The sequence below is a fragment of the Pituophis catenifer genome, unplaced genomic scaffold (assembly GCF_029215685.1).
Source record: "Pituophis catenifer annectens isolate HBS135680 unplaced genomic scaffold, rPitCat1.0.hap2 SCAF_2, whole genome shotgun sequence".
Lineage (NCBI taxonomy): Eukaryota > Metazoa > Chordata > Lepidosauria > Squamata > Colubridae > Pituophis > Pituophis catenifer.
This window is the reverse complement of record NW_027256882.1, coordinates 292,481,734-292,493,914: the sequence shown is the minus strand read 5'-3', so window position 1 is coordinate 292,493,914 and position 12,181 is coordinate 292,481,734.

The window sequence follows — 12,181 nt, the reverse complement described above, 5'->3', positions numbered from 1 at the left end:
TATAATTCTTGACGAATGTATCTTTTCTTTCATGTACTCTGAGAGCGTATGCACCAAAGACAAATTCCTTGTGTGTCCAGTCACACTTGGCCAATAAAGAATTCTATTATAGTCTATTCTATAGGTCCGTGATGGCAAGGGTGCCAGAGGTGGTACACAAAGCCCTCTCTTTGGGCGCAGGTGCTGTCGCCAGCTACTCTTTTGGTTTCCAGCATGCACATGTGCACCGGCCAGGTGATCTTCATGCCGGAAACCTGAAAACCAGCTGGCCAGCGGACACATGCATACCGGCCAGCTCTGGTGGGTGCATGAGTGCTCGCATTCCAGTTTGGGCACTCGATGCCAAAAACATTTGCCATCCCTGGAATAGGTTCTCCTGACTGAGCAGGAAGTTGGACGAGCAGACCTTCAAGGTCTCTTCTCTTCTATTTCTATTTTTATTTCTATTTCAATTATTTCTGTTTCTATTCTCTCACCCGACTCCTGCACTGAGCAGAAAGAAACGACGGTGCCAACTTCTGTGATCTTTTACACAATATAAAATGGCTACAGTTCTGGAACACCCAAAATGTCAGCTTGGAGACTTCTCGCATCCTTCTAACACTGCTCTTATGCAAGATCCTGCAGTTCACAGCCAGTAGATTCAGCCACCATGGTGGTTCCTGTCTGAAAGAGAATGTTGGTTTAGATCTGGTCGAGGATCCTTGCTTCCCACAGAATCAAATTTTAGGGGTTTTCTCTGAGCTTGCTTGTTTTCTTGCAGATGTTTCATTACCCAAAGCAGGTAAGATCCTCAGGGCTAGCACTTGTCCTGAGGATTTTATCTAGTTTGAGTAAAGAAACACCTACAAGAAAACAAGCAAGCTCAGAGAGCACCAAGGACCCCACAGTTCTCCTCCTCCTCCTCCTCCTTTCCCTCCCATCTTTCTCCTTCTTTTCCTTCTCCTCCTTCTCCTCTTCCCCCTCCCTTATTTCTTCCTTTCCTCTTCCTCCTCCTCCTCTTCCCTTCTACACTGATGATGTCAGGTTTCGATGTCATCTCAAATAAATTGCACTCCCAAACAATTAATCTTTGCTGAAATATTCCATTTATTGAGTACGACAGATCTAGCCCTGACTTCGTCGTAGCCGATACTAACCCTCTGACCCCCAAACCCTTCCCTTTCCGTTCCCAATTCTCATCTTCTCATTGGCCATCTTCCAAGTCAGTCTCCCCAGCTTCTGACCTCACCCCACAGGAATGTTCCCCCCACCATCCCATCTCCTAGGGGATATTATCTACAGAGAAATAAGTAGGTGAAAAGTCAAGCCTCGTCTTTTTATGGCAGCATCAGAATGCTGACAGATGACATGTTGGGTCATGAAACACCTATAAGAAAACAAACAATTTCAGAGAGCACCAAAGACCCCACAACCCTCCCCCTCCCATCCTTCTTCTCCCTCTCTTCCTTCTCCTTTTCTTCTCTCTCCCCTCATCCTCCTCCTCCCTTCTAGCACAGATGATGTTACCTAGTTTGGTCATGAAATGTCTGCAAGAAAACAAACTAACCCAGAGAGCTCCAAGGACCCCTTGTGTCAACCCTGAGCTACAAATATTCTCTTCTCTTAGAATCCAATTCTACAGCGTTCCGTCATTCACTGTTCCATGATTGTCTCCAAATTTACAACAACCTGCTCAGCCTCTAAGCATCCCCGCCTACTTGTGTGTTCTTGCCAGCCATGCCAATAAAAATCTGGCCTTTGGTTTCTCGTTGCCGCACACAAGCAATTAGAAAACAGATTCAACTATCGAACACCAATTCTTTGACTGGCTTCCCCGAAATTAAGGATAATCATAAAGACATTACAGGATTCACAGATGTCCACGATGTCTCCATTAATGTGACATTATGCCTTGATTGGATGCACGAGAAGGGAGGAAATCATTTAGCGCTATCGAAGAAATACAGATTGCATCCTTAAGTGACAGAGACAGAAATCCCGAGACCACAACGACTGGTCTTCTCACACCCTGCTTAGAAAGAGTATCAAAACTCTACCAGCAAAATTTGCGATAGGGGAGAATATCGGAAGCTCAGGTGTAGGATGAGGTTGGCGGTTCATTTTCCGAGCTTGTGGGTTGGTTTCCAAATATTTCGTTACCGTACTAGGTGATATCTTCAATAGACTTTAGGGGATGTCAATGTTGGTGTTCTTCTGCTTATATCCCATCACAAGACTTTCACCTGATGTGACCCTCACTTGACATAATCCACACCTGACCCATCAACTGATGTGACCTCCCCATCACAAGGCCGATTACAAGACCATCACTTGAGATGACCCATACCTGATCCATCATAACCCTCACCTGATACAACCTCCTCATCACAAGATCCTTTACAAGACTCTCACCTGATGTGATCCTTACCAGACATGATGTCCCCATCGCAAGGCCTTCAGTTGAGATGACCCACACCTGACCCATCGCAGGACCCTCACCTGATGTGACTTACACCTGACCCATCACAAGATCCACTGACCACACAAAGAACACCAATACTTACATCCCCTAAATTCCTTTGAAGATGTTACCTAGTTTGGTTATGAAATGTTCAGAAACCAATCCACAAGATCAGAGAACAAACCTCTACCAGACATCAGAATCTCTGACAAAAGCATCCTCAGTCTGAAATCCTTTAGCATCCACAAGAAATCTAAGACAGCCCACAATGAAATCCTTATTTGCCACCAAATTGCTTGAACCATTAGTAGTTCAGATTCTTGTAGAGAGATTAAGCTTGCAATAAACCTATATATTTATTTATTTGAACTGCCTGGAGCCCTGGTTTCCACTGCTATCTTTCTGTCTGTCTGTCTGTCCATCCATCCGTCCATCAGTCCATCCGTCCATTCTGTCTGTCCATCCTGTCCGTATGTCCATCCATCCATCCATCCATCCATCCATCCATCCATCTATCCCTGGATCTCCTGATTTCCCTGGCACTTAACAGTCAGTGTACATACACGCACCTTTAAGTATGGAGTGAGGTCCAGTGATGTTAAGTTAGAATTAAAAATGTGAAAGTTAGTGGCTGAGACAACTTAATTAGGTTTAAGATATGCCAGACTTTGAGAACTCTTTTACAAAAAATATTTTTTTTACAAATAAGGGGCCTGGTGGCTCAGCAGACTGATAGCATTGTGATTAACACCAGCTGTCTGCAATTACTGTAAGTTCGAATCTCACCAGGCTCAAGGTTGACTCAGCCTTCTATCCTTTCTAAGGTAGGTAAATTGAGGACCCAGTTTGTGGGGGCAATAAGCTGACTTTGTATAAATATACAAAAGTATGAAGGCTATTGCTTAACGCATTGTAAGCTGCCCTGAGTCTCCGGAGAAGGGCGGCATATAAATCATTTTTTTTAAAAAAAAATGATATTTTTTCAATGGTTTTACATTAAATTAATTATTTGCACACATTACGATTGGCATGTGGAAGAGTTTAATTTATTAAAGGGAGCAATAGAATGGAAATGGGCTGCTCGCATAGCAAGAAGAACTGATGGCAGGTAGACCAAGTTGGCCATAGAATGGCTCCCGCTTGATCAAAAGCATCTATGGAAGAGACCTCAAACAAGATGGAACAAAAGAAAGTTTAGGACCATATTGGTTGGAAACAGATGGAAGAGGCCTTCATCCAGCACTGGATGGACAATGGCTAAAATGATGATGATGACATTATGGTTAAAGCTAAAAAAAAAAGTCATTTGTAGGTAACGCGTTACTATGTACAATTTTGTATGCAAAACCTAAGTCTGACCGCAAACGTGGTTCTAAGCTATCCAAGCCAACATATTCCATCTTTGTCTGGGATACTTTATTGCATAATCTTTGCATCTCCATTATTTATTGTTATCTATTTTTTATTACCCTTTCTATTTATAGCTAACTCAGTTATATAATATCAACCCTCAGTTATTCATTTTGCCATGTGTCAGGGGTTTTGAGAAGGAAGGAAGACCACATATAGTGCAGGAAAATGATTTCCTTGGTAAAGGGTTACTAATGTTTGGGGCACCAAGCTATGGAGGAATGGATCAAAACCAGTGAAGATTTTTCTTACTCTTTCTTAGTTTAGTTGCATTCATATTGTTGTCAGAAACTGCCTTTGGATTAAGTTGGATTATTTTCAAAAGCAAATTATTTTCAAAAGCACCAGAAGGCAAAAAAAGAACCAACAGATAGAAAGTAACCAAGGAAAGAAGCAATCTAGAACTAAGGAGAAATTTCCTAACAGTGAGAACAATTAGCCAGTGGAACAGTTTTTTTTTTTTTTTTTAAATTTGATTTATATGCCGCCCTTCTCCGGAGACTCAGGGCGGCTTACAATGCGTTAAGCAATAGCCTTCATACTTTTGTATATTTATACAAAGTCAGCTTATTGCCCCCACAAACTGGGTTCTCATTTAACCTACCTTAGAAAGGATGGAAGGCTGAGTCAACCTTGAGCCTGGGGAGATTCGAACCTGCAGTAATTGCAGGCAGCTGTGTTAATAACATGGTGCTTTAGACCACTGTACTACCAAGGCTCTAGCTTGCCTCTAGAACTTGTGGGTGCTCCATCATTGCAGGTTTTTAGAGACTGGACAGTCATGTCTGGAATGCTATGAGCCAGCAGTGTGCTCCAGCTGCCAAAAAAACCCAATACAGTTCTAGGCTGCATTAACAGATGGATAGAATCAATATCACGTAAAGTGTTAATACCAATTTGTAATGCCTTGGTAAGGCCACACTTAGAACACTGCATCTAGTTTTGGTTGCCACGATATAAAAAAGATGTGGAGACTCTAGAAAGAGTGTAGAGAAGTGCAACAAAGATGATGAGGGGACTGGAGGCTAAAACCTATGAAGAACGGTTGCAGGAACTGGGTATGTCTAGTTTAATGAAAAGAAGGACTAGGGGTGATATGATAGAAGTCTTCCAATATCTCAATGGTTGCTACAAAGAAAAGGGAGTCAACTTATTCTCCAAAGCACCTGAAGACAGGACAAGAAACAATAGATGGAAACTAAATGAGAGAAGCAACCTAGAACTAAGGAGAAATTTTCTATCAGTTAGAACAATTAATCAGTGGAACAACTTGCCTCCAGAAGTTGTGACTGCTCCAACACTGGAAGTTTTTAAGAAGAGATTGGACAACCATTTGACTGAAATGGTATAAGGGTTTCCTGACTGGGCAGACCATTGGACTAGAAGACCTCCAAGGTCCCTTCCAACTCTGTTATTCTAGTCCCGTGATGGCGAACCTATGGCACACATGCCAGAGGTGGCACACAGAGCCCTCTCTGTGGGCACGCAAGCCATCGCCAGCTCCTCTTCGCGGTTCCACCACACGAAGACCAGCTGTCCAATGCACATGTGACCACCAGAACCTGGAAGAGCAGCTGGCTACCATGCACACATGCGTACTGGCCAGCTGTTCTCTTTTGGTTCCGGCACTGCAGCGCATGCACGCACACTCCAGTTTTGGCACTCAGTGCCGAAAAGGTTAACCATCACTGTTCTAGTCTATTCAATCTCTTGAAAACATCCAGTGATGGAGCACCTTCAACTTCTGAAGGCAAGCCATTACACTGATTAATGGTTTAGATTAGATTAGTCTCAACTGTGCTAGCTATGAGCAAAGTCCTTAAGAGCTGGCTGTTGTGATAGGGTTGGGAGTTGGGTTTTGAGTTGCCTCCGGAAGTTGTAGGTGCTCCATCACTGTTTTGTTTTGTTTTTGTTTTTTTATTGAAAAGTTTTACAAAAGAGAAATTTTTTTCCCCAATATTCCCCCCACCCTTTTTCCCTCCCCCCCACCACCCCCCACACCCCTTCCCCCCATCCCCTTCTCCCCCCTAGACTTCCCAGAGCAAAATACAGGGTATTTTCAGTTAACAATCATAAGCTAAGTTAACCTATCTATCCTTAAACTACCAAATCCCCCCCTGAAACCTTAACTCCACTATGGATAACATAATACTTCTAAGATTTAACATTCATTCATAAGCTATTTGATATTTTCTTGTCTGATACTTATTTTGAATATAATCAATCCATCTTCTCCATTCTCCATCACTGTTTTTAAGAAGAGATTGGACAATTGGACAATGTAGGCTGGTGACCCCCAGGGGGAAGGCCTTCTCTGTGGGGGCACCTACCCTCTGGAATCAGCTGCCCCCAGAGATAAGGAGAATCCAAGACCTCTGTGCCTTCCGCCGTGCCCTTAAAACCCACTTTTTCCAGCAAGCCGGGCTGGCTTAGGAAGAAATTTTTTAAATTTTTTAAATGTTTAATTGGTTTGTGGTTTTTTAAATTTTTGGGCCAAATTTATATAGATTTTAATTGTTTTTAATATTTGTATTTCATGTTTTTAATTCTGGCTGTGCACCGCCCTGAGTCCTCAGGGAGAAGGGCGGTATATAAATTGAAAATAAAATAAAAAATAAAATAAAATAAAATTATTTCTTTGAAATGGTGTAGGGTTTCCTGCCTGAGCAGGGGATTGGACTAGAAGACCTCCAAGGTCCCTTCCAACTCTCTTATTCCATTCCATTCCATTCCATTCCATTCCATTCCATTCCATGCTTCTTGGATGAAAAGCGAAATGTTTTCAAGGAAAAAAAAACCCTAATGAAGTCTAGTTGCCTTTTGGAAAAACATCTTTGGGACAATCGTGGTCTGGATAATTAAAAAAAACTCTATAAACATCTGACGAATGGAGAGAGTGAGAGCCAGGTCAGCAAACTACATTTCTCAAAGAGATACTTGTTGACTCAAACATCCATTCCCAGAAAATTGTCCTGATTTCATACCTAAGCTGCTCCATTCAGACTCTACTTCAGATTGTTCAATATTGGTTTTCTTCAACCTCTGCTTCTATCGCTCTTTGTTTTCTAGCCAGCTGGCCTTGGGTTCCACGGGGAATGGTTGAATTTAAAACCTAATTCACACCAATAATGGGCAAGGGAACCCTGAAAAGTTAAAGCCATAAATCTAATGCTCATTGGGGGGGGGGTTGTGATTGTTGTTGTTTTTATCGCCCAATTGTTTCCTCTGAGAAGTTGGGTGTCTGTAGGCAGTGGCCTGAAAATGTACTCAATTAATTTTCTCCTTTCATGCTTAAGTTCTCTGTCTTCATTTCAGCCTCTCTCCGAGAGAAGCTAATACTACGCCTTCCTTCCTTCTTTCTTTCTTTCTTTCTTTCTTTCTTTCTTTCTTTCTTTCTTTCTTTCTTTCTTTCTTTCTTTCTTTCTTCCTTCCTTCCTTCCTTCCTTCCTTCCTTCCTTCCTTCCTTCCTTCCTTCCTTCCTTCCTTCCTTCCTTCCTTTTTTGTAGCTCCTTTGGAAGAAATGGCACAGCAGTGAGCCCAAGTCTCCAATCCTCTCCATGTTACCTTGGAGTAAAATCCCATCAAATTCAACGGGATGATTTTTTTCAGGAAGCACAGAGAGCTTCGTGATGTGGGCTTCCCCTGCTCTGCAGGATTTCCCATAAAATAGAGTCACTTATGTGAGATGGCTGGTGTCAGGGTTCCGACGGACGCCCTAATTAAATCATGGGTCCCGAGCCAAGCTTCAAAAGAAATCCATTATTTATTAGAAGCTCCATGTCGGCATATTCCCAAATGAAGCCAACTCTGACCCCACTTAATTTATGGCCCTAATCATGATCCCTGTTTCCCCCTTCCCCCCAGGATGTATCATCAATCACATTCACCAACGGAGCAATTTCACGGGTTGTAGAGATCACTCCCCTCTGGCTGCTGTGGGTAACCCTGGGAGACAGCCTTGAGAAAGATATGTCTGGAATGTGCTCCTATCTTTGGCTGCCATGTTGCTTCATCAGTTTTCCATCCCCCTTGCCTATGGCAACTCGAGAGCAGGCCAGGGATACTTTGCGAGTTGACAGCTGGTCATATAATTCTAGTAAATCAATCAATCAATCCCATACAACTTCCTGTTCCATGCAGGAATCCAATCCATCTGATCCTCATTTGAAAACCTCCATCAAGGACAAAACCATTACTCTTCTAGAGAGACTTAACTGCTGCTTAACTGATCTTACAACCAGGATCTCCCAATAGATCATGGCCAACCTTTGAAAAATAGCAAAATAATAGAACAACAGAGTTGGAAGGGACCTTGGAGGACTTCTAGTCCAACCCCTTGCTCAAGCAGGAGACTTTATATTATTTCAGATAAATGGCTGTCCAATCTCTTCTTGAAAACCTCCAGTGATGGAGCATCCACAACTTCTGAAGGTGAGTCATTCCACAAGTTAATTGTTCTCACTGTCAGGAAATATCGCCTTAGTTCTAAGTTGGTTCTCTCCTTGATTAGTTTTCCATCCATTGCTTCTCCTCCTGCCTTCAGGGGCTTTGGAGAAGAGCTTGACTCCCTCTTCTTTGTGGCAGCCCCTGAGATATTGGAAGACTGCTACCATGTCATACCACTTCCAAGAAAACATTGGAAGGATCCAATAGAAGAGAAACTTTGCAGCTCAGAGATGAACTGTGAAGTCCTTGGTGCACTGATGATGTTGCTTAGTTTGGTAATGAAACATGTGCAAGAAATCCACCAAGTTCAGAGGACACCAAGTGATCCTGCATTGGAAGGATTGGATTCAAAAAAACTGGAGATGGTGCTAAAAAGAGTCGGAAGTTGGTGTCTTTTTTGTCTCCTTTTCCCTCTTTACATCTTTTTTTTTCTTTTCCATCCCCCCCTTTTTTGAATTTCTCTTTGAATTTTATATTTTGATAAACCAATAAAAAAAAGTTTCATTCATTAAAAAACAAAACAAAACTGAAGACGGTCTTCCCTAAATGTTTATGGAGAGTCTCAGACATCCAGGTCACAGTTGTCCCAAAGACGCTTTTTCAAGAGGCAACTGGACTTTCTGTTTTTTCATTGAAGGCGTTTTGCTTCTCATCCAGGAAGCTTCTTCATTTCTGAATGAAGAATGTCCCTTCTTTCAGAACAGATGAAGCTTCTCAGATGAGAAGTGAAACGTCTTCAAAGAAAAACTAGAAAGTCCAGTTGCCTGTTGAAAAAATGCCTTTGGGACATGGTCTTCCCTACAATATATATATAATAGTGGGATCAGTGAACCAATGAACTAAATCATTAAAGGTGGTTTCCCATCTTCCGGGATAAATACGGGGTATTTTTCAATTGCCACATTAAAGAATGGCATCTGATCATGGATGGTGATCTTCATACCATAGTCATCAAAGTGGAGCCTTGGTAGTACAGTGGTCTAAAGCACCCTGTTATTAAGACCAGCTGCCTGCAATTGCTGCAGGTTCGAATCTTGCCGGGCTCAAGGTTGACTCAGCCTTCCATCCTTTCTAAGGTAGGTAAATTGAGGACCCAGTTGTGGGGGCAATAAGCTGACTTTGTATAAATATACAAAAGGATGAAGGCTATTGCTGAGCACATTGTAAGCCGCCCTGAGTCTCCGGAGAAGGATGGCATATAAATCAAATAATAAAAAAAAAGTGTTATCTTGGAGTAAACCCCACTAAATTCAGTAGGGTTTTTTTTTCAGGAAATATGCCCAGGATCATGATTTACATTTTGCCTGTTCTAGCAGGAATGTCATGAAATAGGACATTCCTGCTAGAACAGGAATTTTGTATTCTAATAGAATGCCAGGGTTCATTCTACAGAGGAATTATTGAGTCTCTCATCTGCACCTCTATAACTGTCTGGTTTGGTTCTGCAACCCAACAAGACGGACACAGACTTCAGAGGATAATTGGAACTGCAGAAAAAATAATGGCTACCAACCTGCCTTCCATTGAGGACCTGTATATTGCACGAGTCAAAAAGAGGGCTGGGAAAATATCTACAGACCCCTCACATCCTGGACATCAACTGTTTCAACTCCTACCCTCAAAACGACGCTATAGAGCACTGCACACCAGAACAACTAGACACAAGGACAGTTTTTTCCCCAACGCCATCATTCTGCTAAACAAATAATCCCCTCAACACTGTCAAACTATTCACTAAGTCTGCATTACTATTAATCTTCTCATCATTCCTATCACTCATCTCCTCCCACTTATGACTGTATGACTGTAACCTTGTTGCTGGTACTCTTACGATTTATATTGATATTTTTTCCTTATTGCTTATTTGTTCCCTATGACTATCATTAAGTGTTATACCTTATGATTCTTAATGAATGTATCTTTTCTTTTTATATACACTGAGAGCTTATGCACCAAGACAAACTCCTTGTGTGTCCAATCACACTTGGCCAATAAAAAATTCTGTTCTGTTCTGTTCTGTTCTGTTCTGTTCTGTTCTGTTCTGTTCTGTTCTGTTCTATTCTATTCTATTCTATTCTATTCTATTCTATTCTATTCTATTCTATTCTATTCTATTCTATTCTATTCTTTTAATTGTAGACAATAATAGCCAAATAATGCAGTAGAAATATTGTACTCCCAGCCCCTATGGTTTTTCTACTTGGATGCACAAACCTCACATTTGCTGTTATAGAGGACTGTCCAAAATTGTTGGCAGGATGAAAAGTATTATAATCAGATTTATAATTTGGATTGGAAAGAAAAGAACGATAAATGGTGATATTTGATGCTTCATATCCAAAGGAGCATACCCTTCATGTTCACATTAACATTTTATATGTTTTTAATTGTTGATCCCAATAGGATTAGGGGAGTCAATTCAGAGCAGGTAAGGCTTCAAATGAGCAAATAAAAATCTTATAAAACAAAATAAAGTGTAACCATTTTAAGAATAAAATCCCTCAAATATACAGTAGTAAAATGGTTGAAATCCTACTAGATCTCCTGGTGAGATGGTTGGCATATAAATTGAATAAATAACAGTAACTATAATAGTTATAATAATTTAAATCTGCCACATAACACCCAAACATAACAAATGACAATAAGGAAAAACAACAGAATAGAAGAAGAAAGGGCTGGAGAAGATGACAAAATACGAAGACCTCCAAAAGAGAATGAGAACAAGTATTCATTTTGTGGAAAAAGAAAGCAGAGATAGTCCTAATAGTAATGGGCACCTTGGGTGCAATCCCAAAACATCTGGAACACCACTGAAACACCAACAGCATTGACACAGTCCCCATCAGTCAATCACAAAAGGCAGCTTTACTCAGTTTACATCCTGCAATGATACCCTTAATACCATCAAACAACAACATCTGTCTATCTTAAGTCCTTGGGAAGGACTTGATAGATGGACAAAAATGTCAGATCCAGTTTGAACATCAGGCTGACTGGGCGATGGACCATAATAATTTTAATAAAACTTCTCCCGAGGTTTTGGAACTCTCACTTGAGAACATGCTATAGACGAGAAGGTTGAGATGGAAGGCAGAGTTAAATGCATCATCAGTTCAGAATCATTGCATTGCCACAAGAGACCCAAATCCAGCTCTCCCATGAATTCTGTTAATCTTTATTTGACACCAGTTTAGCATTGACCTTTAGTAGATCAGATTCTTGTGTATAAGTAGCAATAAGAAATTCTTCATTGCTTTGAACTCAAAGAGTTGGGTTATTTGCACCTGACACGTGTATTTGTCTTGCAAAATCTCAACCAATTTAACAACCAGTTCTCTGTCCTAATGACCAACTGGGTGGGCATAGCCATGGTGGGCATGGCTAGGGTGTGTGACAGGCAGCACTCAACCTCCTGCACCCCCTTGGGAGCAAAAACAGGACACAGGGGGACGCACCACTCCCCTGTGCCCCGTTTTGGGCCTAGGAGGCCTCCCTGAAGCCTCCTGGGAGAAAAAATGGGCCATGGGGGGCCGTGCTGCACTCCCCCCATACCCCCATGCGGTTTTGGCCTAGGCAGCCTCCCTGAAACCTCCTGGGAGTGAAAACAGGCTGCAGGGATGCGCTGCCCCCCCACCCCATTTTGGGTCTAGGAGGCCTCCCTGAAGCCTCCTGGGAGCGAAAACGGGCCATGGGAGGAATGCCGCATCCCCCTGCACCCCATTTCAATTTCAATTCAATTTCAAATCTTTATTGTCAGTGCACAACATATGTACAATGAGATTGGTTGAGCTCCCTCAGTGCATCCCTGTTGTGGTCCGCCAGCAGCCTGCGGAACTGGCAGCAGAGTAGGACAGCGATGAGGCTGAGGAAGAACATGGG